The sequence below is a fragment of the Marmota marmota genome, unplaced genomic scaffold (assembly GCF_001458135.2).
Source record: "Marmota marmota marmota unplaced genomic scaffold, marMar, whole genome shotgun sequence".
NCBI lineage: Eukaryota > Metazoa > Chordata > Mammalia > Rodentia > Sciuridae > Marmota > Marmota marmota.
Genome location: NW_026000016.1, coordinates 20,382,107 through 20,408,220, shown reverse-complemented (window position 1 = coordinate 20,408,220; position 26,114 = coordinate 20,382,107). Strand labels below are relative to the sequence as shown.

Below are 26,114 nucleotides of genomic sequence, written 5' to 3'. Positions count from 1 at the left end.
AAACTACAAATCCTGACACACCAAGTGATAAAAAAAACACTGAGTGATAAAACTCTGACTGGATTTTTAAAATCTTCTAGCCCAGGAGTTAAGAGGTAAGAGACTAGTAGGGGGAGTCTGAGTGGATGAGGGAATGTTTGGCTTACTTGCCAATTAGATAGTCTCAGCTCAAAATAGTGTTCCAATTAAGAACAAAATAAAATCATTCTCCCCCACTGACGGTCTGTGTATAGACAGATATGGACACTTGTGAAAAACACGCATTATATTAGAGTTTGATGCATTTCCACATTGAAATAAAGTTTCTATTATTTTATCACTGAGAATAATTATGATCTTTATGACATCCTCTGTCTCTCTTGTTCTTCTAACTCTGTCTTAATTCAACTCTATTGTCTTCATATGGCTGTTATATTGATTTAAAAATGACTCTCCCAGCTCTTCATTCATCAGAACTTTTACTCATTCCAAAAGTTTGCTAGTTGAAAGGAAGACTATTTATACTGAAATAAAGTTCTGAATTCTGCCACTCTCTCTTCCCATCCCAGACTTTAATTATAAAACTACAATCACACCAGATAGTAAACCTTAAATATTTAAACATTTTCCCCAGCAGGGAGACAGCAGCACATAAAGCAACATGTAATTATACGGAAAGATTTATTTGTCCCTGACCCAGGAAGCTATGCCTCAGTGCTTTAAGATGATGAAGTCTGCCCTGCCCACCCTGAGGGAGCTAATGAATTAGCGTAAATACCTGTGAGTAAGGTAAGTACACTCAACAGGACAGATGACAGAAAAAGGAAAGCTTTAAGCAGTTAATAAGTATTTTAAAACATTGATCTATGAGACTTTCTGGAAAGTATTTGCTTGTAAATTTAGAATTCAGCTCAGATTTTATTGAGCAACAGTAAAAACAGTAATGTAAAAAAAACATGAAAAGACTAATTCCTAGCCCACATGAAAGAACAGTTTTCAGATGCTTTCTAAAATGTATTGTTTATACTCAAATTATTGAGAAACTAATTATAAATTTGTGAATTTATTAAAATTAAACCTTTTAGGATATCCACAAGCCACCTTTTATAACTTTTTTAAACTTAAAAATTTCTGTCATTTTTTTAAAAAAATTTTGGGGGTTTCTGAGCCACCTTTTAGTAACCCAGTTTGAATGACTGTTTGTGTACTTGAGATAATTGAACTGAATAGCCTTTAAAATTTTAAATCTGTAATGAATTCACAAGGAGTTTTCATCTAGTAATCCAAAAGAGTAGTAAGAGCTAGTATTAAATTTAGACATTTATATGGTGAGGAGCTTTAACTCTTACAAAGCAAGTTAATGACAGTTGTCTCATGCCAGGTAGTTTATAAAACAAAATCAGATATAAAGGAGAAAAATAAAATGAAAAGATTAAGGAAGAAGAAAGTCTGAGATCTAATAAACATTTTTCATGGGTATGTGAGATGTTGGACCTGGAACTTGGTCCTTATGCCTGCTAGGCAAGTGCTCTGCCACTCAGCCTCATCCCTAGCCTGCAGATAATCCTGCAATAATGAAGAAAAGGGAAAAGGAACAAAGAGAGTTTACTGTTTAAGGAGGCAGTAAGTTCCCTGAGAGCAGGAACTTTGCCTTAATTATAGCAAATCCATTAACACCCAGGGAATAGTGTGTTACTCAGGAAGTTGTCAAGGAATGTTCGTCAAATCAGGGTGCAGGGGAGGAATTAACAGGGCTTTGAGAGCATTCTCACATTTGAAATGCTAATAATATCTGGTGTGCATTTGTGATAATAGTGTTTCAATATTTAATATTAATTTGGTTTTTCTGTCTGGTTATGAACTTGAATTATATTTAGAGGTTATGAAACAAATGAAGAGGATTGTATGTTTATACATAGTAGAACCTGAGCAAGGTGTTCTAATAGTCCACCTAAAATTACCTAGTACATAAATTTATATGGGATTACCATATAAATAAATTTTGGCATGATTTCTCCTTTCACCTCAAAATTACTTCATTGATTTATCCTTGTGTTCCTTTTAATAATTTCTTTGTAAATAACTCATTCTACACATAGCTTTTCAGTAGCACATTGACTGGATAAAGCAAGGTGCAGGACTGGACTCACTTCTTTGAGCCTCATTGCAGTTGTGAAAAAAACATGGGCACACCTATGTGTTCCTTTATTTAGGCTCACTGAGTTGCATAGTAGCTGAGCTTAGAACCAGACAGGAAATATTTCCTTTTGTTACACTGTGCATTAAAACAGTGTGGATTCCTCCAGGACTGGGATTCCAGAGAGAGAGAGAGAGAAATGCTTTCATTTCTTGAAAGTTATCTACCTGCCTACCTACCTATCCATTCATCCTGCCATGATCCAAAAAGAATTAATGCTTTGAAAAATGTGACTGCCACACACTTGCAAAGACAAATATAAAGTGTAAGTGAAGTAATCAACATAAGAGGTTAGGAAAGTAAAATCAGAATTTGGATTGGTGTACCAATGACAGGCTGTGACAGCCTACACTAAAAGTGTGACATTCATCCAGTCAATAAATAAGTATCAAACTGGAACAATTTGTCAGTTACTGTGCTGGACCCTGAGGATACCCAGTCCATACCTTAAGAATACAGTTAGTATGTGGTGCAGTGCAATGAATTCCACAGAAAGGACCAAGTATGAGGTCTTAAGATACCTAATTCAGACTGGGGGAGGGGGAGTTTCTGGGATAGTTTGAGTTGATGCCTCAACTAAATGACAGTGATCCATACTTTTTTTTTTCTTAAGTTGTAGTTGGACACAATACCTTTATTTTATTTATTTATTTTTATATGGTACTGAGGATCGAACCCAGCGACTCTGATGTGCTAGGCAAGCACTCTACCACTGAGCCCCAGCCCCAGCCCCGATCCACATTTTTTAACGAAGGCAAAAGTCAAAAAGCATTTTAAGTAGAGAGGGTGAGTGGCATTGTAGTGGGCTGAAACAGGTGAGAAAGCGTGATGCCATCTGCAGAGTGCATGTGATAGTTCAGTTTGACAGAACAGAAAGTGCAAAAAAGAAGAAGCATTGAGAAATGAGAGAAATTAACTGGGCACATCAGAAAAAGGCTATGCCAGGAGATTGGGAGCAGTGAGAAACCGCACTTCAGCAACTTGTAGCAGATGGACTGGAGGATGGGCAGGGAGACAAGATAGGGGCTACTGCAGTGATTCAACTAAGAGATGACAGAGGCCTGGCTTACAGCGGTGATGGTGGGAATGGAGGGAGAGTTATATATGCACCTTATTAACGAGCAAAACCAATGGGATTTGGCCTTGAAGAGATGAGAGACAGAAGGAGTAGGAATGGAGATTATTCTTTGTTTTCCCGCATGGTCACTGTGCATCCAAAAGTTAACATAGGGAGCCTAAGCTGTTGTCCTTGAGAATGCCTGCTTTCAGTGTCAGCCTTTGGCTGCATCTGGCAACTTAGATTTCAGGAGGGTTCCACTACTAACCTTTAAAAGTGGCTCACTGTGCCAAAACTGTATAAGCAATGTGGTTCATGTTGAACACGTGCAGTCTTTCTGGGAGTCTAAAATTAAACAGAGGCTGCCTATGTGATTGGCCTCCAATAAAAACCCTGAGCACTGAGTCTCTAACAGGCATCCCTGGTTGACAGCACTCTACACACATGTTCTCACTGCTCCTTGCTAGAAGAATTAAGTACCTCCTGTGATTCCACTAGGAGAAGATACTTGAAAACATGCATTTAGTTTTCCTCAGACTTCTCCCCATGCACCTTTTCCCTCTGCTAACTTTGCTTATTCTTAATGTAATAAACTGTAGTCATGAGTGAGATTAATACGCCAAGTCCTGTGAGTCTTCCTAGTGAATCCTTGAAACTGAGAGTGGTCTTGTGTTCCTCCTGACACAGTCGCCTGTTGATACAGGTGATTAAGCTGGCTTGGGAATGGGAGCAGTGATAATGTTGTACTGTAAAATTTCTAATTTAGTTAAATTAGAAAATTGCCTATGTGCTTTACTTGTTTACTTTGAGTTAATATTTAGTTATTGATTGTATGTTGCTTCCTAAAAATAAATCTACTAGGAAAATCTATTTTTTTCACATAACTTAATTCATTATTTCATTCAGCAAATATTTGCTGAAACTTTATTGAACATTTGGCATCATTTAGGCATTTTAATGACCTTAATGAATCTTAGGAATATGATTGATTATTTCACCTTTGAAAATGTGAATATTTTTATCATTGAAACATTTTTCTTATTCAGATTTTTAGATTTTAATATTATGTCCTATTTTTCCCTCAATTAAGAAAAACAGAAATTTAATTTCTGGTTTGAAAACTATGAGCCACAGGGCCACTTGCTCTGGCAGTACACATCTTTTTAATAGAGCCAGTCTGTCAAGTCCATCAAGTCTATTTTCATTTCATGGCAAATGAATCAAAGGGTCCACTTCATACTATTGTTTCTCAGTTTTTGCATATTAGTGCTTATTTTGTTAAACTTAATACTTTTTAACCACTGTACTGGATGTGATGTACTGGATGTGGTATGGGAATTCCCCACATTTAGGTTTATTTTGTTTTTGTTAAACTTGTTAAACTTAATACTTTTTAACTACTGTATTGGATGTGATGTACTGGATGTGGTATGGGAATTCCCCACATTTAGGTTTATTTTTGTTTTTGGGTTTTGGGGTAGTGGAGATTGAACCCAGGGGTGTTTACCACTGAGCTACACCCCCATACTTTTTTATTTTTTATTTTGAGACAGAGTCTGGTTAAATTACTGAATGCCAAGCTAAACTGCTGAGGCTGGGCTCAAAAATTGTAATCGTCCCATCTCAGCCTCCTGAGTCTCTAGGATTACAGGCATGTGCCTCTGTACCCATCTACATTTGGTCTTCAAAGAGCATGTCAGCATGTTTTTTCAGTTGATGTATGTTCGTTGAAATACTCATATGGTACCCACTCACCTCCACTCATACGTCTTATTACAACTCTCTTGATCTATTATTTTATCATTTAGAATTTAAAAGTTTTAAATGTGTTTTTCTCTCAATAAAACCAGGATTTGGTTAGCAGTGAAAAAGAAGGAATGGATGCTGAGTAGGCAGCCAATATGTACAGTACGCCAGCTGTAGTCTCAGTAGCAGTGGGTAAGAGTGACCATTTCCCCAGGTTTTGATTGCCTGACCTCTCAAAATACCAGGAAGACAGAGTGGGTCCTGGATGTCTGTCTCTATGGGAGCCTGAGGGCTTACATCAGAACTCAGATTTAGGACTCTTTCTGCAAATTAGGAAAAAATAACAGGCAACTAAAATGTTTTCAATAAAAATGATGCCTGAAGGAGGAATTGTCATGACTGAGTGACCATAAAAATGTACTAGAAATGTATTAAAAATGAAACAAGAATCAGTGTTTCTTTACTGCCTTTTCTTATTTCCTTATCTCCAGATATCAAGAAAGATATTTTACTACTTTGGGAATGCCATGTCATTTTTATCATTAAGAAAAACACTCAGAATTAAGATGTGATTAGGATAGGATAAAACTTCATGAAATATTCTCTCATGAAAATGTATAGAACTCTGAAATCAGCTGTTTAAAATGAGATACTTATATTTGGCAGTTCTTGTCAGATATGTAATATTTTTAAAAATAACCTTTTTTAGTTTAAAGCAATATATTTAGTGATCTCTGGAGTGATTCTATTTGTTAACACTGACAAATTTGAAATTACAACTTAAGTAGTTTGTACTGTCTATTCTATTTTAACTTTCATATTAATGTTTAAATGCCTTCTGTTTCAACATAAATGGATTTTGCTTAACAAACATTGCTAGTAATTAGGCTCTTACCAGTTTAAGCTGGCTTCTGCAAGCAACACATTTCTTCTTCATTAGTTCTAATTGAGTTCCAGAAAATGAAATATTATTATGCCACAGAATAATTATATCTTATTTGCCATTTTTAAAAAAATGCTTTTCAGAAAAGTTTTGGACTTTTTAAGGGAAAGGAACTTTTTTTCCCCTTAAATCCACCTATCCCTCAGCTTCAAGTATGATAATTTCTGATAACTTCTGAGATACATAGTTTTTAGCTTGTTTTCAAAACTATGCAATTCTTTGATGTGGCAATGGTTGGCTCAACTGACTTGTTAATAAACTGTGAGTAAATGTTCCTTATGCCAGTGGAGTATTGGGAGATGAAACACCTCCAGTTAATCAAACCTCTGTACAGTTTTAAAAGCAATGTGATTTTAATGTCTTCTCATTTAAAATTCCATTAATATATAATATTTATATTCATTTAAACTTAGTTCTTTTTTTCCCTAAGTGCATGCATTTTATTATCCCAGAGGCTGCTGGTTTAGGAAACCTAGCAAAAGCATGCCATCTGACAAGGCTAGAACATCAAACCCAAAGGATGCAGTGCCTTTGTCATTGACTAGTGATTTTGAAGTTTGTTAGCAATATAGATATGAGTAGGTAATAGACACACTTTTGTTAACTGTAAGAAGCAAAATCAATACGTTATTTTTATTATACTTTAAAGTCCTTCATGGTATTATGTAATTTTGAAAATTTCCAACAATTTTTATTATTTCTTTAATAATAATAGTTTTGCTTTTCTGAGCTCCTACAATTTAAGTTCTGTAGAATAGCGAAGTGTTTTTATACAGTCCTTCAGACTGCCAGCTGTTATACTTGGCTATAAAAAGGCTTCCTTGAGCTTGCTCATTCTGGTTTTTCAAAGGGAATCTTCCAAGTGTTTGAAAAAGTGTAAAATTTTTATTTCCCTAGAAAGAAAAAGGCAGGGAAAAGGCCCAATTCTGCCAAAGATAAATGAATCATTTATTATTTTATAAGATAATATACTGCTTCAGGCTACTGCCTGGGGTTTGCATCCATCATTCATAATTTTATCATACATGTTTTTTAAAAGACTTTTTTGAGAAGTTTTGGGTTCATAACAAAATTGAAAAGAAGGTACAGAAATATGACATATCTGCTCCATACATGCAGAGCCTCCTCCATTATCAACACCCCCGCCCCAGTGGTACATTTGTTACCATTGATGAACCTGAACTGACATATTACTATCAATCCCCCAAAGTCTATAGTTTACCTTAGCATTCACTCTTGGTATTGTAAATTCTGTGTCAGACAGATGTATGTTGACATATATTCACCATTATAGTATCATATACAATAGTTTGACTACCCTCAAAATCATCCATACTCCATCTGTTCATCTCTCCTTCCCTATAATCTCTGGTAACCAACAGTCTTGCTACTGTCTCCCTAGTTTATCTTTTCCAGAATATCATAATAGTTGAATAGTTGAATAGCCTTTTAGATTTTATAATAGTTGAATAGCCTTTTAGATTGTTTTCTTTCACCTAGTCATATGCATTTAAGATTCCTTCGTGTCTTTTCATAGCTTGACACCTCATTTATGTTCAGTATCGAGTAATATTACCTTGTCTGGATGCATCATGGTTTGCTTATCCGTTCACTTACTGAAGAACATCTTTGTTGCTTCCAAGTATTGGCAATTATGGATAAAGCTGCTGTAAACATTCACATGCAGATTTTTTGTGTAGAAATGAGTTTTCAACTCTTAGGTAAATAACAATGAGTGAAACTGCTAAATCATAGGGAAAGAATACATTTCGTTATGTTAGAAACCACTAAGCTCTTCCAAAGTGGTTACATCATTTTGCATTGCCACCAGCAGTGATTTCTGTTGCCCCACGTCCTCACCAGCATTGGTGTTTTCAGTGTTCTGGATTTTGGTCATTCTAATAGGCATGTAATGGTATCTCATTGTTTTAATTTGCATTTCACTGATGACATATGATGTGGAATGTCTTTTCATATGCTTATTTGCCATCTGTATCCATTATACATTTTTAATGCAACAACTATATTTGAGGAACAGTAATGTATTTGAAGGGAGAAAGGATGGGAGGAGGGAAGGAAGGAAACATCTGTGAATCCAAACTACTACCTAAGAAAACTAGCTTTTGCTTGCCTGTCTGTCCGCCCTCTCTCCCTACCTCCCTCCTTTCCCACCTTCCTTCCTTTCTTCATATAACTCTACTTATATCCATTGTTTAATTTTTTTTTCATCATAAAAGTCCTTTGAGATAGATGCAGTTAAAATCTCCATTTAGCAGTTGAGAAAAACATAAGAAGAGGTCATATATGGTGCAGCACCAGGGAGGGGGACTACAGTGTGACTCTGGAGCATGAGCTCTTAATCTCTGTATTAAACTGTTGAGTGAAGGAGAAATTCCCAAAGACAAAAGTTTTGGAATGTTTTGCAGGAGGTCCTTGAGTGTGAATGGAAATGCCTATTTTTCAATGTTATTTTGACTGATCATGCACAATTCTCAGGGCTTTACCTGTCATTATTTCCCCTGGTGTTTATAGGCCTGGTGAAATCACAGAAAGAAAGTTTCAGCCATGCACATCTGTGAAGACTTCCAGCCACAGATGGTGGTGACAAACTGAGCTTCATCATTTACTCTGTGTGCCCTAGATGAGTTACTTCACCAAGCCAAACCTCAGTTTTCTCATCCTAAACCTGTAACACTGTTACTAGAGTAACAGTTGAAATTGATTTTCCTTAATTATTTATTGAATGAACGAGTTTCCTTTTTTTCCACTTTCTTTTCTTACTTCCCAAGTAAAAGAAAATTAGTATGCTTGGTAAGATGAAATGGGGGAAGGCAGGAAGGAGAGATGTAAATTATATTCTTGCTAATTTGCTGGTATCTTTTTTTCCCCTCATCAACTTTATTGAGCAATAATTTTATACAATTAAATGAATCTATTTAATTAGATGAGTCTTGACAGTTTCACACACCCATGAAACCACACAGTCACAATTAAGACACAGAATATTTCCATCACTCTTAGAAGACTCCCTGTTACATTTAGAGTCTTGTGGTTTTTTTTTTTTTTTTTCCCCATTCTGTTTTGTTTTGAGGTGAGATCATGGTATGATGCCCAGGCTGACCCTGAAGTCCTGGGCTCAAGCAATCCTCCTGTGTTAGCCTGTAGTTGGAACTACAGGTTCAAGCCACTGCACCCACATTTATACTGATTCTTAAAAATTGTGGTAAAATATACATAACATGACCCTTGCTATTTTAACCATTTTTAAGTAGACAGTTTAGTTTTAGGATATGTGTTTTGTCATACAATCGCCACTCCCACCCATCTCCAGACGTTTTGACGGAAACTCTCAATTCATGCAACAGTCACTCCCGGTTCCTTGTGCCAGCCTCTGGCAACCACAATTCTATCTTTTCTCTCTATGACTTTAACTATTCTAAGTATCTCATATAGGTGGAATTATATCTGTTCTTTTGTGTCTGGCTTCTTTCAACTAGCATAATATCTTCAGAGTTCATCATTGTGGTATTTATCAGAAATTGCTTCATTTTTGAGGTTGAATAAGTATGTATATATCACATTTTATTTATCCATTTGTTGACAGATAGTATTTGGATTATTTCTACCTTTTGGCTATTGTGATTAGGACTTCTGTGAACATTGGTTTTCTGATATTTGTTTGAGTCTCTGCTTTCAGTTCCTTTGGTTTTATATGCAGAAGTGGAATGCTGCATTATAGAGTAATTCTGTGATACATTTTTAAAGGAACATCCAGACTGTTTCCCACGGCAGCTGTCCCATTTTACATAACCATCAGCAGTGCACAAAGGTTCCACTTTCTCTATGGCCCTACCATCATTTGTTGTTTCGAATAATAGTTATCCTCATGGATAGGAAGTAGTATCTTATAGTTTTGATTTGCATTTCCCTAATGATTACTGATGTTGAGCTTCATTGCATGTGCATAATAGTGACCCTTTGTGTGCGGTGGTTCCCCCTTTTTTGTAAGGGAGTCCTTCCAGGATCTACAGGGGATGCCTGGAACCCCCAGGGCATGTCTGACGTATAGACAGTACCAAACCCCGTATGAACTGTTTTTTCTATACATACCTATAATAAAGTTTAATTTATAAATTAGTCATAAGAAGAGGCTGACAGTAACAATAATAATATAGACAATTTTAACAATATACCACAATAAAAGTTATGTGGATGTAGTCTAACTTTCATATATCTTACTGTACTTTAACCATTTCGCGTAGTCACTTTATGGATTATCTTATCCAGATTGCCAGCGTCACTACTCTTGTTTTTTTGTTTTGTTTTTTTTTGTGGGGGGCATATTACTGGGGAAAATAAAGGTTACTTGAACACAGGCACTGTGATACTACAACAGTTGATCTGATCACAGAAACTGAAAGACTAACAGGCAGGTAGCATCTTCAGCAGGGTCGAACTACATGAGGAGATGATCAGGGCAGAGCAGAACAGTGTGAGATTTCAATTGCATACTCAGAAAGGTGCACAATTCAAACCTTATGGGTTGTTTATTTCTGTTTCATTTCCATTTAGTAATTTTTAGATCACAGTTGGCCTCAGGTAACTGAAATGGCAGACTGGGAAACTATTAGATAAGGGGAGACCACTGTACTTTTCTGCTTGTACCCTTTTCCAGTCCATCCTTTCCTCCTAGGTCCTGCCATTCATTGATTTCCTTTTTGTCACTATCTATTAATTTATTTTACATCATTGAAATCATTATATGCCCTTACATCCACCTTACTTCACTTAGCATAATGGTTTTGAGACACATCCATGTTCTTGGGTCTGTCAGAAATTTACTTCTTTCTATTGCTGCATAGAATCCCAGCCACTTGGGAGGCTGAGGCAAGAGGATCTGGGTGCAGTTCATCCTCTGTGTGTGTGTGTGTGTGTGTGTGTGTGTGATTTGACATTTGTATATTTTCTTCCAAGTAATTTTTCAGTTTTGGACCTATTTTTGGTTGTTTGCCTTCATTTTGTTGAGTTCTAAGCATTCTTTATGTAACATGGATGCAAGTCATTTGTCAGATATGCATTACAGATATTTTCTCTTTATCCCCCCACCTCTTGTGCATTTGTTTATTTATTTTTGCAGTACCTGGGATTGAACTGAGGGGCTCTCTACCACTGGACCACATCCCCAGTCCTTTTTATTTTGTTTTTTTGTTTGCCACAGGGTCTGGTTAAGTTGCCCAGGCTGGCCTTGAACTTACGATTCTTCTGCCTCAGCCTCTGTGCCTCCATGCCAACTCCTTTTTGTTTCCTTAATGGTACCTTTTGAAGACCAAAGTTCTTAATTTTGATAAAGTCCAATTATCAATTTTTTCTTTAATGGTTCGTGTTTATAAAGTGTGTGTTTAGAGAAATGTATCATTTTATTATAGAGCGTCTCACAAAAAAGAAAATAGTATCTCATAAAAGAAACTAAACTATTACCTGCAGAATTAGGAGAAGACAGAGGGCAGGCAATATGAATTTCTTAGCTCACTTGAGGTCAGTGGGAAGGTATGAGAACAGAACCAATCTTAAAATGACTTATGTTATTTTTGGAACCTCAAAAGAACAGGGGGTCCCTGAAGATCCAGCCACCGCTTCTAGAGCACTCAACTAGGGCACTTTTCCAAAGCTACTAAATAGGCACTTGGCATTTCAAAATTTTGTCTTATGACTACATAAAAATATCTCTTTCACTCAGATCTGGCACCTTTTATGGTTCAAAATTAAGAACTTAAACTGGGAAAGCTGGGGTATAGCTCATTGGTAGAATATATGCTTAGTATGCACAACGCCCGGAGTTCAATTTCCACCAAAAAAAAAAAAAGCTGAGCTGTGGAAGGGTGGTAAGGTAGCTGATACAAGAGTTAACAGTTGCAGGGTCCTAAGTCCTGCACTGGACCCTGCACTGGGCTCAGGATCCTGATTTCTGTCTAATATCTGGGAACATTTATATCTTATACATTTGGGGGGGTCTTTCTCTTTTTTCATTCTCTGTTTTGACTATCTTGCTATCTTGGCTTGTTGTTTTTTTGTTGTTGTTGTTTTGTTTTTGTTTTTGTTTTTTGTTTGTTTTTTAATACTGAGGATTGAATCCAGAGGTGCTTAACCCCTGAGCCACATCCCAGGCTTTCTTATTCTTTATATTGAGACAGATCTCGCTAAGTTGCTTAGAGCTTCACTAATTGATGAGACTGGTTTTAAACTTATGATCCTTCTGCCTCAGCCTTCTGAGCCAAGACAGCCTCATGGCACCTGGCTGTCTTGGCTTTTTTGTATTTAGAAGAGTTCTTGTGGCCAATCTCTCCCTTCTCATCAGAGTCTAAGGCAAGTTTTTTTTCCCCTCCTTTTCTTTCTTTCTTCCTCCCTCCCTCCCTCCCTTCTTTCCTTCCTTCCTTCCTTCCTTCCTTCCTTCCTTCCTTCCTTCCTTTCTTTTTATTTATTTATTTTTGCCAGAGGAAAAGGTCAAGGTAACTTGTCAGGGTCTCCTTTCTCCTCTTTGCCAATTTCCTCTGAGTCAGCATCTTCAGGTTCTCAGACAGCTGCTGTTTGATCTTTTCCAGATACTCAATTGTGTTGTGGTCAGTCAAGTTGGAAAGACAGATCTAAAGCTTGAAATCTGGTGTAAAGTATTTGAATTAGCCATTGTATGGAAGTTTATTAGGAATCTCTATGTCTAGGGCCATATTCGTTAAGTATATCTAGCACCCACTTCCAGTGTCAGCACAGACAGGTTGAAGATCTTCACAGATTTCAGACACATGGTATTGTTTTGATGGTCAGATCAAAGCAACCTAACTGATCCTCAGATAGGGAGTCTGAATCACACTATAAGACCACCACATTAGGTTGGAACATCTCCATTACTTGGTTTGTGACCAACCTGAAAATGACCTCATCAGACTCATCATCACGCCCATCATGGAGCTGATAGTTATAATACTTGACTATGCCAGTCCCAGTACTCCAAAGTCCCCAGTTCCAGGGAAGTACTGTTTGTATTTATTGAGGGGCACAAAGTACTGTTTGTACTGATTGAGAAACACAGTTATGAGTGGGTCTGTGCTATATAGGAGACCTCTTCTATACATTGCCATGCGAATATCAGTGTCAACATACAGCAACCTGTGGTGGTACTTCAGTAGCTCCTAGATGACCATGATGATATTGTTAACCTAACAGGAGCCAGATCCCTGTGACTTATTTGCATGATGAAGGCCCAGGTTCAGTTCACAGTGATGACTATGTGATGCTTATTAAGTTTCATATCACTTGCCATGGAGCCATTGGTAGACAACTGTCAGAACTCAAATAGGCTATCAGATACTGAAGAATACTTACCAATACAAAACCTCTGCATCTGCTGGCCACCTTGGACCTGTTTGAACAGATGAAGCACAAGAATTTAATGTAATTATTGCTGTGGTTTGGCCACCTCCTTAGCATTGGCTTTGTGAGGGTGATAGATTTCCATTTTTCAATGGAGACTATAGTGGTGCACTAAGAATCGTGGATTCAGTGAGGCTTCTTTGGGTGGCCTTCTTCGTGATAGTAACTTTCCAACATCTCCATCATAGTAGTAGCAGTCTTTTTGTCCTGGTGCCCTGAGCATATGTCATGCTGCTCACCTCCTGACCCTCTCATCAGTCTATCCATCTGTCCTCCCCCTTTTTTGTTTTACTTAAGAATTATTTTCTTTTGAAAAGTCACAAAGATTTTCCTCTAGGAGTTTTGTGGGTTAGCTTGTACATTCAGATTTATAATCCATTTTTGCAATTAACTCTTAAATATGGTGTGAGATCAGAGCTGGTACTCACTTACCATTCATGTATCCCAATTGGAAAAAATTTCCAGCATCATTGGTTGAAAAGACTTTCTTTTCCCCACTGAATTATGTTTGCATCTTTGATGGAAATCAATTGGCCATATTTGTTATGGTTTGGATATAAGGTGTTCCCCCAAAATCTGCTATGTTAATGCAGGAAGTAAAATGATCAGATTATAAGAGCTATAACCTAATCAGTCATCCTAGTTTGAATGGACTAACTGGGTGGTAACTGTAGTTATGTGGGGCATGGGTAGCAGGGTGGATGACTGGAGGAATTCTATGAAAAGGTTCATCTTCTATGTAGCCCCTTCCTCTCTCTCTCTGCTTCCCAGCTGCTATGAGGTGAGTAACTTTTCTCTGACATGTCCTTTCTACCATGATGTTCTGCCTAATCTTGGGCCTAGAGGGATGGAGTCAGTTTACCATGGATTAAATCTCTGAAACTATGAGCTCAAAATAAACTTTTCATCCCTAAGTTGATCTTGTCAAGTACTTTGTTCACAGCTTGACTGATATAACATTTGTATAGATTTATTTCTAGATTCTACATTCAATTCTTTCTTTAATGCCACACCATCTTGATTAGGGTAGCTTTTTGGTAAATCTTGAAATCAAATAGTGAATGCCCTATAAGTTTTTCTTTCTTTTTTTAAAAACTGATTTGGATATTTAAAATTGCTTTTCTTTTTATATAAATTTTAGAATCAGCTCAATATTTTTTTTATAAAGCTTGCTGTTATTTTGATTGCAGTGGAATTGAATGTAGATCACTTAGGTGAATTTTGACATCTGACTTTGAATCTTTCCATCTATTAACATGGTATATCTCTTCATTTATTTAAAGATGTTATTTAATTTCTCTTAACTATGCTTGCCTTTCTGGATTGTGATTTAACTTAATGAACACCTATTATAAACCAGGCCAAATCCTAAATGCTATGCACTGAATCCAACATAATTACCCTACAAATATGTACTGTTTTCACTGTATATAGATGTAGCAATTGAGTCATAGGGTTAATAAATGTGGCAACTGGGATTCAGAAGAGAGCTATTCACTCCAGATCCTGGGCTCTAGTTTCTAGTAGTCAAGATAATACCTTTGGGACATGTGTAGGTACATATATGAGGAACTAAACCATTTTTGTATGCCTGTTTCTTACCTCCTGTCTTCCTACAATCAAAATTAAATAAAGGACCTATCTGAGTGGATAGATACATCTGTGGGTAAATAGAGTGAGCTTTAGTTCATCATCTCAAATTCACAGTAGACTTGCTTATTGATAAAGAATCATGTTGGGATTATCTCTGAAATGTATTTTAATTAGTCTTAGTTTTTTTCTTTCTTGTGTGTCTTATTTAGATACCATCAAGCATAAAACATGTCTTACACTATCAGTATCACATGAGAAATCATTAGAATTCCCCAGAGTTGTGTAATCCCATGCCATCCTATTGATGTGTCTGTCACCTGACACCATCATCATGCCCTTGTGTGAGGTCTCACGATATGGCAGACTTGGATTTCACTGGATAAAAGTTGTCTGGAACTTTAGTTGTGCCTAATGGTTCTTTCTCCTCCTTTTAAAAGACAAGAAAAATGAATGGGCTGTTTTATAACCCCTTTTCAGTCCTCTGATCTTCAGAGAAGAAAATGTTAAAAGGCATGGTGCAGCTGTTTTATGTTGCAGTTTATAATCTAATTAAATGCATTTTATCCAGATCATTATGGACTTCATTAAAGCTGGACTTTTTATAAGAAAGATGATGAGCTAGATTTATGCAGAATCATTTGGGTCTTTTAAATTTTGTGATCATGCCAGCAGTGCCTGATGAAAATAAAATTTCAGATCTGCCTTTCTGATTTAGTTGTTCATTTATTCTTGGAAAGTTCTTCCTTCCAATTTTGCCTACTTCTGTGTGCATGCAGTGTTCAAAATAATTAATAAGAATAGTTTGTTGTTTAGAGAGAGTACCATTTGAGAATGGTGTTCTGATACATATAGGAAATAAAAAAAATCTAAAGTAGTTGGCATGATCTATTTCAAAGAAATATGAAATTACATTTTCTTTGCTGTGTTTTCTTTATACTGTAGAAGAAATTAGTTTTATGGCCTTCAGTTTAATTGCTAATTTTTCCAGCATCAGTGATAAATATCTAAGATAGAAATGGATTGGATTTGAAAAGAGAAAGTGACTCTTGATAGTCTTAGTCACATAATCTATGCAAAGATTAAGAGTAATTTTCCCCTGAATAAATAAATAAAATAAAGGTAGTGTGTTCATCTACAACTAAAAATAGATAAATAAAAAGAATACTTAGAAGTAAAAAAGAAAAAAGTCTAAATGATAGTAGGTATCCAGAGCATATGAGCATGGGTATAAAGAAACCCTAGTACAAATGTTGTTGAAAATATCAATTTAATAAAGCTGTTTTTGAAAATTAAAAAGAGTAATTTCCCATATTTTAGATGATGACCAACTTTTGTTGTAATTCCCTGGCCTGTTATGTTTTAAAAAATTAATATTAAGCTGTGGTTAGGGAAAAAAATCTTATCTTTCCAAAGAATTGTACTTAAGATGTCTTTCTCTTCATAATTTTCTATTTCTAAATAAAGGTATATCAGTGGTCTTCAATTTGCTCTTATAGCTTTGATTATATAATTCTAATGACATTTAAGTTTTCTTTCTACTTGGATAATTTATTTTGTCCTAAGCAATTCTGCATTGTTACTCCGTATGGGACAGTATTAAAATCTAGGTTCATGGTTAATATTTAGTTGAAACATTAGTTTTACCCAACTTCTTTAAGTCATGAAACCAGCCCCTCTCTTGCTACCTCTGGGTTTGTTTACATACATGTGTGCAACTGTGTAATCATACAGACACAACATGCAACGGGTACAACATAACAAAAGCCTACAACAACCTCTGTCCACAGTTTGCATTCTAAATTAGTTACAAAGACCAATTTTGCTGTAGTCATAGCTCTTAACTCCTGATCTTCATGTCTATCCTAGGAATTCTTTTTGCTTTTTATGATTCTGTACACTGGACCTGACACTCAGAAACACTTCTTTCATTCACATGTCTTTGCTCCCTTCATCATTAGTGATTAATATTGTTCCTCTTGGTAGACTACCTTAGAGTATTCTAGGTGAACAGTGACCCAATCTGGCATGGCTTTGAGACCCTCATCTTTTGTCCAGCTTCCTATGCACCATGGCCTCTTCTTTATCTGGTAACTGTCTTGATAAGTATATGGTACATTGATCCTTTTTGAATTCATAGCAAAAAATTATCTCTATGTATCTGTATGCATGTGTTTTTGTGTGTGAGAGAGCCTGCCTGGCTGGAAATCATGAGAGGGCTACTACTTCAGGACTTTCAGATGATGCTCTTAATTATAATAAGAAAGAAAATTCTAGACATGAGTTTGGGTCTAATGAAAGCCTACAGTAAACCTCTCGTTTATTTTGAAATGAAAAGAGTACTGTCTTATAATTTTGGGCTATAATCTATGATTCTGTGGAAGGCTGTCTGTTACTTGTATTAAAACATTGACTACTTGCTCTCTAATATTGTTTTCTTTACTGATATTATAATCAACTTCTATTTGACATTGTCCAGTATATACCACCTTTATCTGAAAATTTGTATAGTTTCATCTTGATTGAGGCCAGTATTTACCAGTGAGATATTTAAGTGGTAATTAATTCCTGAAACATTTAGATGGGTTATGCAGTAATACTAACTTCTCCTAAGGATTTGTGAGCCATTCATTGAGTAAGTGTGAGAGGAATTTCATAGGCTTATTATTAGAAAATGTCAATTTATAGTGTGGCTTTATATCTTCTGCCCATTTTACATTAAGTGCTAATTTGTTTCCCAATTAACATGATAGATAGAGTCCTAGCCCAGTTCAGCTGATTTTTAAATAGATTTTTAGTTGTCAATGGACTTTATTTTGTTTATTTATATGCAATGCTGAGAACTGAACTCAGTGCCTCACGCATGCTAGCCAAGCACCCTACTACTGAGCCACAAATCCAGCCCTGTTCAGCTGATTTTATTAAATATGTACTGCATGCTTTTCAGAATCCGCAAATGAAGTCACCACACACATACATTGGCAATTCGTGATCTGCAACTATAACTGGAGATTAGTCTCCTCTATAGGAACATGTGTTTATCTGTTTGTTCCTGTATTTTTTATATTCTTCAATAATATCTATTTTTTATGTTAAAGTTATATTTTGTTAAATTTATCCTACTTATGTATTGCTAATTTTTATTAAGTGGTTTTCATTTGCTACCTATTTATTTTCAGTATAAAGGTAGTGATTTTTACATAATTATTTTCATCTATTCATGTGAATAAATTTGCTTATTACTTTTAGTATTTTTATTAGAGATTGATTTTTCAAAGTATATAATCTTTTTTAAAAATTTTTTTAGTTGTTGATAGACCTTTAGTTATTTATACGTGGTGTTGAAAATCAAACCCAGTGCCTCACATATGCCAGGCAATTGTGCTAATGCTGAGACACAGCCCCAGCACCAAAGTATATAATCTTTTCTGCAAGTAAAGATACTTGCTTCCTGTATATGTATAAATACATGTCATGTATATGTTTTAGGTAATTTCTTATTATACCAGGAAGAGTATTCAAAGCAACATTTAAAGGAATTAATGATAGTTACCCTTGTAAAACATCTCATTTTAATAACAATGGCTTTAACACTTTACAACTCTGTCTTATATTTGCTATTGAATTTTTTTAAATTCACCTTATCATGTTTAAGCAAACTTCATCTTTTTTATTTAAGTATTTTTAATAGACATCCTTTGTTACATGTAAATGTGGGACCTCATTACCTCTTCAACATCTTTGCTCAGAGTAGGAAATGCTTCATAAAATTGTGTCCTGTGAAGTTATTTTGCATGTGCTTTGTTCTCAGTGACCTCTAGCCTCTCTGCCAACCATGAGACAGAGACCCACTCTTCTCTAAATAAGTTCTATTTTTATATACCTACAAATTTTGACTCTATACCACCCATTTATATTAAGTCCTTTATACTGGCATTGTCAACTGGCTTGTGTACATTGCTCTGAAGACAAAGTAGACATCCTATAATATTTCTGTTTTACATGGAGTTCTAATTTTCATTATAGTATGAACACCAATGTCTTCATCCAGAACATGTTAGGTCAGTATGTATGGATATGAACTTGCTGAAGTTATTTCCTATAGATTGGACCATGAGTCATAATTTGTGGCTAAAAATTAAATCCAAGTTATGTTTTTTCCAGCACAATGAATTCCTCTTAATTTAGAAATATACACTGTGAATCAGCCCAGATTAGGTATGCATTTAATTTTTTATGATACTATTGGTTTAGAAGAAAATTTGAATATATGTTATTTTGTGGAATGATTTCTTTCCATTTTTACAATCAAGTCTTGGACTAGACAGATTATAAAAGAATCTCATTGAAGTCCTGGAGAATAGCAGAGCACACCTAGAAGGACTTCCTCATCTCATCAGGAACCACCTAAGGATACTGCATCAGTGATAGTTAATACTGACTATTTCTAAATGAGTGTTCTTACCGATTTGCCTTTACCTGAAGATCCCAGAAGTTGTGGGTAGGAATCTTTCTGTAGTCTGTAGTCTGTGCTGTACTCAGGATTTTTGCCTCTGGCAGAGTTCTAACTCCAGTGTTCATAAGAAACACACTGTAATGGCTTTGGGCCAGTGCCAGGGAAAAACTACCCCCGCAGACAATCACTTCCCATTATCCTTTACTGCACATATGATACATTATTCATCATTTTCTAAGCATGTTCATTATAAATGCTGTTTAATCACATTTTAAAGGTAAACAGCATTTATCAAATTATCATCTAGTATCTCACTCCAAGTCTGGCCTGATTCTTTCTCACAAACTTGTGCCCTGCAGGAGAACATGTGTGTTTAATTTTTGTCCCATTATTTGTCCAAAGAATGAGAACCACACATGTATCCTATTGAGTTAGTCTCTGTATTTCAGGCCATCCCCCAAAATTAAAATAATTGTTGTTTTGGTAATGTTGCTCCTATCCCAAGATATAATTTCAATATATGCAGTACTTAACTCTTCTTTTCTGGAACTTTCTGGATATCTCTGTGTTTATTCAAGCATTTTGTGTATAGAATACATGAGTGCCTAAATTTTTACTTGTAGTTCTTTACATAATAATGTGTCCTTAGGGAATATTGGTTTAATTGAATGGCTACAATACATGGCGAGACTTTTAGCATATTATGTAATTTTTGTGAATTACTAGAAAATCTCAATTTTTTGTTTCTCCTTTGTCTAATTTTGATATTAAAGATAGTGAAGGCAGTTACTCCATGGACTGGACAGAATGAATGTGGTGTGTGTGTGTGTGTGTGTGTGTGTGTGTGTGTGATGGTATGTAATTATTTGCATGTAGTTAAGGGTGAGGTTAAAGTAGGGAGAATGATCGAAAAAAGAGAAAAACTCCCCCATGCATTTTGTAAATTTTATTTGGGCATTTGATTCATGAGATTTTTTATTTATTCCAGAGAATAATTTATTAATAGAGCAGGTACCATTCAGAGGCCCAGAAATAGCCCAAAAGAACTTAATCCGGCAAAAGGGATGCCAGGGAAATAGGTGGTTAAGACTTTGCATAAAGGTAAATGTAGAGTTCCTGGGGACAGGAGGGAAAGACAAACTGAATGGAGTTTAGAAAGGCTTTTAACAATTAAATTTGAGGCTCAATCTTTAAGATAAAGGAAGAGATAAATTGCCAGAAAAGGGAGGAAAAGGATTTCTGTGCAAAGGAAAAAGCATAAATAAAGGAAGAGATAAATTGTCAGAAAAGGGAGGAAAAGAGTTTCTATGAAAAGAAAAAAGCATAAACGAACAATAGATGAATGCAGCTTTGGTTTCTTCTAGAGGGATAGGCAAAACATTTTTTAACTTAAGACATTAAGGTGCCTATTGTAGAATTGGCTCATTGATAATGTTAAATCATTAAGTATTGTAGATGATTGAACACTTATTCACAAAGAACAAAAATTAATTACTATAGAATATTTTACGTGTGCAGCAGTTGAAGCCGCTATACTCCTTGTTGCTTAATTTTCAGTTAGGAATTTATAATTTGTCTGAGTGTATGGTTCTTTTTAAAAATTTAAATTTATTTTTAACTGATACTTAACAAATACATATTGTACATATCTAATGGGGTAATGTGATGTTTTGATACATGTATGTATTGTGTAATTTTTAAATGAGGTTAAACATTTATCTCCTTGAACATTTAATCATTTTTATGGTAAAAACTTTTAATATACTTTTTTCTAGCTTTTTGAAATTTACAGTTCCTTATTGTTATCTGTAGTCACACTCATGAGCAACAGCACACCAGTACTTCTTGCTTCTAACTGTAACAAAAATGTTGACCACTTTATGAATTTGCATAACCTGCTTGTATAGGGACCATGTTAATCTTCTCTATATCATTTCAATTAGTATATGTGCTGCCAAAGTGAACACAATGTATGGTTATTTTTAAAAATTTTAGTAGTGCTAGGGATTGAACCCAGGGCCTTTTGTACACTAGGCAAACAATCTGCCACTGAGCTATACCCCCAGCCCTTTATTTATTTATTTATTTATTTGGTACTGGGGATTGAACCCAGGGATACTTTACTACTGAGCTACACCCTCAGTTCTTTTTTTATTTTTTTTTAAATTTTGAGATAGGTTCTCCCTACGTTGCTGAGGCTGGCTTTGAACTTGCAATCCTTCTGCCTCAGCGCGTGCCCCCACCCCCTGTATATAATGGCTTTGGGCCATATTTATATATATTCCTTACCGTTTTCTGGTAAATTTCCTGTGAATTTCACTCTATCCTACATTTTTCTTGTCATATTAATTTGTTTCTTATCTTAACTTTCCCAATTGTCACAATATTTACTGTATATCTGTGAATATAGGGCATAATCTTATAAATAGTAGTTAGCTCTGGTGATGGCCAGAAATACAATGTATGATCTATGTAATGGCAGAGTTTAGAGGGATGTGGCTACCTATTTTCTATATATAGCCTTCTATAGTTTAAACACAGGCATTGGAATCATATGGACTTAGGGGTCACATTCTCAGTGTTATTTATCAGTCATAAGACCTAGGACAGATTTCTTTTGGGCCCAGTTTCTTTAGCTGTGAAATGAGTAGAATAAAACCAGTCTCGTGGTGGAGGGTGTTAGAGAAAGTGTTTGCCCAAAGTGCCTCATTCTTACTGGTAGTTTTGTCTAGGGAGTGTAAATTATGATTAAAGCATATGTATTTGGTCATACTTTTTTTCTTTTTAAAAAAATTTTTTAGATGTAGATGGAAACAATAATTTTTATTGATTGATTGATCTTTATGTGGTACTGAGGACCAAATCCAGTGCCTCACACATGGTAGGCAAACACTATACCACTATCTGAATTCACTGCAAAAGAGATTATAACCTGTCTCATTCTCTTCTAGAACTAGAACTGATGATTTTTCTGATACATGCATTATATTGGACCACACTTGGTATAAATAGCTTGCTTCCTCTGCCTTTAGGATTTCTTATTTAGAGAGCAGAATAATTGTTGAATTGTGTGCCGGATAGTTTTGGGGCTTATTGTGTGCATGCTTAGGGCCCCAGCAATACGTGGATACATACACAGATGCCAGGTGTATATAATACTCCTCTCTCACAGAAAAGTTCAACTCTGAATAAGTAACCAGAAATTTAGTATTATAAATTCTAGAAAGATGTGTTAATTTCAACAGTTGCAAAATTTTGTCCTTTGATATTTCATATTGGCTTTATTTTGAAAAACACACTTGGGAGAAAGGGTGAAGAACATAAAATCTTTTCACTTTGTATGAGTTTATTCCCACCTTCAGGATGGTAGATGTTCCTGTGTTTGTCCTACCATGTAATTCTTTAACAATTATACTTCAGAGATAGAAAAACCATCTATCTTCCAGGTTTTTTTTTGTGCCATTTGTGCAATATTTTACGTGATTTTTCAAACAAAATTCTAGGCAGCAAACATTAAGATGCAGTAGAATCAGTGAATTATATACCATAATATTTTAGAGCTCTATAGGAGCTTAGGAATCAAAGAGTACAGGAGTTTTCAACATATTTTAATATGAAACCCATGTTTTAAATGAAAGAACACACAGGAACTTAGCAAGTCGTGTTGGTGAGGTTATATACATTCTTGCTGGGTTGTGCCAGGAGAGAGGGAACCTGCCAAATGGATTCCTCTTCCTTTGTGCTCGCTTTTCCAGTCTGTTGGACCTGAGGGGAGGCTCTTGGGAGCTTTGTTTATATCTACAGGTCTAACACAAGCCAGTTGAAAACCTTCACACCAGAAGAATTCATCCCAGTGTGACTAAATGCAGATGGTAGTTTCCCTTTGGGTCTGGATTTTGCATAATTTAGCAAATTCCTACTGAAATTTGTGTTTAGAGGGCAGTGTCAGCTTTATTGGGATATTTCTTTTGAGAGTGGGTCAATGCCATTCCAGGCCCAAAATCATACTTGTATAAGAAAAAGATGAACAGAAGCAATCCTTATATTTATGGTCATGAAGCATAGCAGGTGATTTATGAATAAGCTGGGATGGTGGGTGTCAATGCCAGAAAGCTTTCCTCTCAGTATTTTTCTATTTCTTTAATTCCTCTTCTTGGAGCTAATTAAATTCACTTATCAATAAATCCATTTTAATCTTTGTATCTTAATAATAGTTTGACTGAGAATATGGTATAGCAAACATCCAAAGAGCACTACATTAAACATTAGAGTACATTGATTCCAAAAGCTGATACTCTTTCACTGTAGCATCTTGTAAGATTGACTGAATAAATTCAGTTTAATACTACCCAGGATAAGTGTCTTAATTTTAACAGTCACAGATCACATTGGACATTAAGTGTAACTTATATTGAGACAGTGACATTGATCCACCCTGAATTGATGTTATTACTTCACCAGTACTTGGAAAGAATTGAGGCTCAGCCACTCTTTTTTCCTCATATCTCTTATTTGTTTATTTGTTTATTTATTTTTGTTGTTGAATTGGGAATTGGACCCACAGCCTTGTGCATGCCAGGCAAACTGCACCACTGAGCCACGTCCCCAGCTCCTCATATCTCTTTTGATGTAATGGTAAGCTGTGGTGAGCTCTCGAATCAAGCCTGTGTCTTTGAAATATAATAAAAGTAATTGGCAAAGAGAGAACTGAACCTTGACCTTGCCTCCCTTACAACATGACCTATCAATTGAGAAAACTTCTATTGTGGCTTCTATTTTGATGGTTTGCCTTTCTTTACTTCCACATAAATGATCTTTGAACTATACTGTCACTAGTTACGAGTACTCTTAATCCCAAGTGGCTTCCTTGCACATGAGATACTTGGTAGAATTTATTGAATCAATTAGTAAATGGAGACTTGAAGTCTCTGACCAGATTTTAAGTGTCAGTTTGAGGAATACAGGTATAGGAACAACGTGGTTGAATTTCAGAAGTTGCCTGAGATCGTCATAGATGTTGTATTAGTTGTTGAGCCATGTCTTTCTTCTCCCCCAAAGCTTATATTTACCTTTACTACTTTAGTTTTTTATGTTAGTTTGAATATGCATTTTCTAATATGAACTCTAAAGACAATATGGTGAGATGAGGAAAGTGTATGTCTGCATATACCTGTGTTTACATCTGGATGAACATATAAATAAAAACATATATGTGCATATGCATATCTTAACTAGGAATAAATTTGTTCTGCTACGGACAGAGCAGCTGTCTACAATTTCAAGGATCCTTTTTTATAATAACTCAAGTGAGAAATTTCAAATTGCTATTGCCGGTTGCTATTTGTATTCCTCAGGATGCAAATCTATGCCAAAACCTCCAAATTTCTATAGTCTGTGTTTTTTTCCTTCACCTATAACTGTGTCTTCTTTTCTATAGCAGGAGAAAGTAAGCAAAACTCATTATGACTTTTAAATACTAGCCCCCAGTGAAAAATTGAATGTCCAGTTTCCTCCCAGAGAAAACCTCATCTAGTTTATGTAAATAACAGGTATTTAAATTGGTAATGTTTTACTTTTCCTATTTCTACTTACAAAATTTTTATAAAGATATTTGTTTAACTTCTAGAAGGTGAAAACTAAATTCACTACAAACTAAACCTGAAGTCTTTAGACCTGGGGCAGAATCATGTGGGCATCAAAGTGTGGGTCTGAAATGGAAACACCAAGTATAGCATAAGTTACCCTTTCACTGATGTTGAATAATGTTGGGGATGGGCAAGCCCTGATAGAATGGAAAATTCCTGGAATATTTACATGAATATGTTGTAAGGGAATGTTTTTTCTAATTCCTAGAGTCCTTAGTGGAGACTAAGGAGAGAAATTGTTTTTAAGGTCTAAAATCAAATGGCCTGAGAGTACCCAGGATACCTTGGGAGTAGAAACTTCTGCTGTAGTCAGGTTCTGACTCTATTTTATGCTTTATTCTTCCATGAATGATTTTCCTTAAGAAACAGGTTTCACTAATTAAGTCTTAGAGGGCAGAATAGTAGTCTCATTAAGAAGACAACTGGGCTAACAAGTTCATTTAAGGTACAATCTTTCTTTTCTCGTGATTTTCTTAACTCTTCTCTAATATAGAAACTAGAAACTATAAATAGCAGATAAATTGCATTGTGTTAAAATAAAAATTCTAAAAAAACTTTGCATGGCAAGACCTCTAAGGAAATGTTAAAAACTAACTGGGAGAAAAGTATTTGCAGTTCATATCATAAGAGAAAGAATGATTTCCCTAGCACAAAGGTTGGCAGCTACAGACCAAAGCCCAGATCAAGCCTGCTGACTGTTTTTGTAAATCACGTTTTATTACAACACAGCCACACTCGTTCTTTTGCATATTGTTTGTGGCTGCCTTCACTTAGTAGTGGCAGAATCAAGTAGTTGCAACAGAAATCTTTTGGCCCACAAATCCAGAAATATTTACTGTCTGGCTCTTTACAGGAAAGTTTGCCAACTCTTGCTCTAAAGAATAATGAACTGCTTTAATTATAAATCAACATGAAAATATCAACAATCCAATAGAAAAATAGGCAAGAGATATGTAAGTTAGTGTCTCAGCAAAACAAAACAAAAACAAACATTTTCCTCATATGGTTCAAATGAAGAGATGTAAATGAAGGGTAACCTGTAGGGGCAGAACTGTATTGGGGTGGGGGGGGGGGGA

The 26,114-nt window shown here is 35.6% G+C and overlaps 1 protein-coding gene and 1 non-coding gene across 4 annotated transcripts in view; one reads left to right on the top strand and one right to left on the bottom strand.

Annotated features, from left to right (window-relative positions):
* Positions 1 to 26,114, top strand: part of Smyd3 (SET and MYND domain containing 3) — a 712,936-nt gene that overhangs the window by 434,487 nt on the left and 252,335 nt on the right. The gene's annotated exons all lie outside the window — the stretch shown is intronic.
* On the bottom strand, positions 21,256 to 21,360 carry LOC125618584. The gene has a single exon (XR_007349923.1). It is a non-coding gene; the product is annotated as a U6 spliceosomal RNA (small nuclear RNA).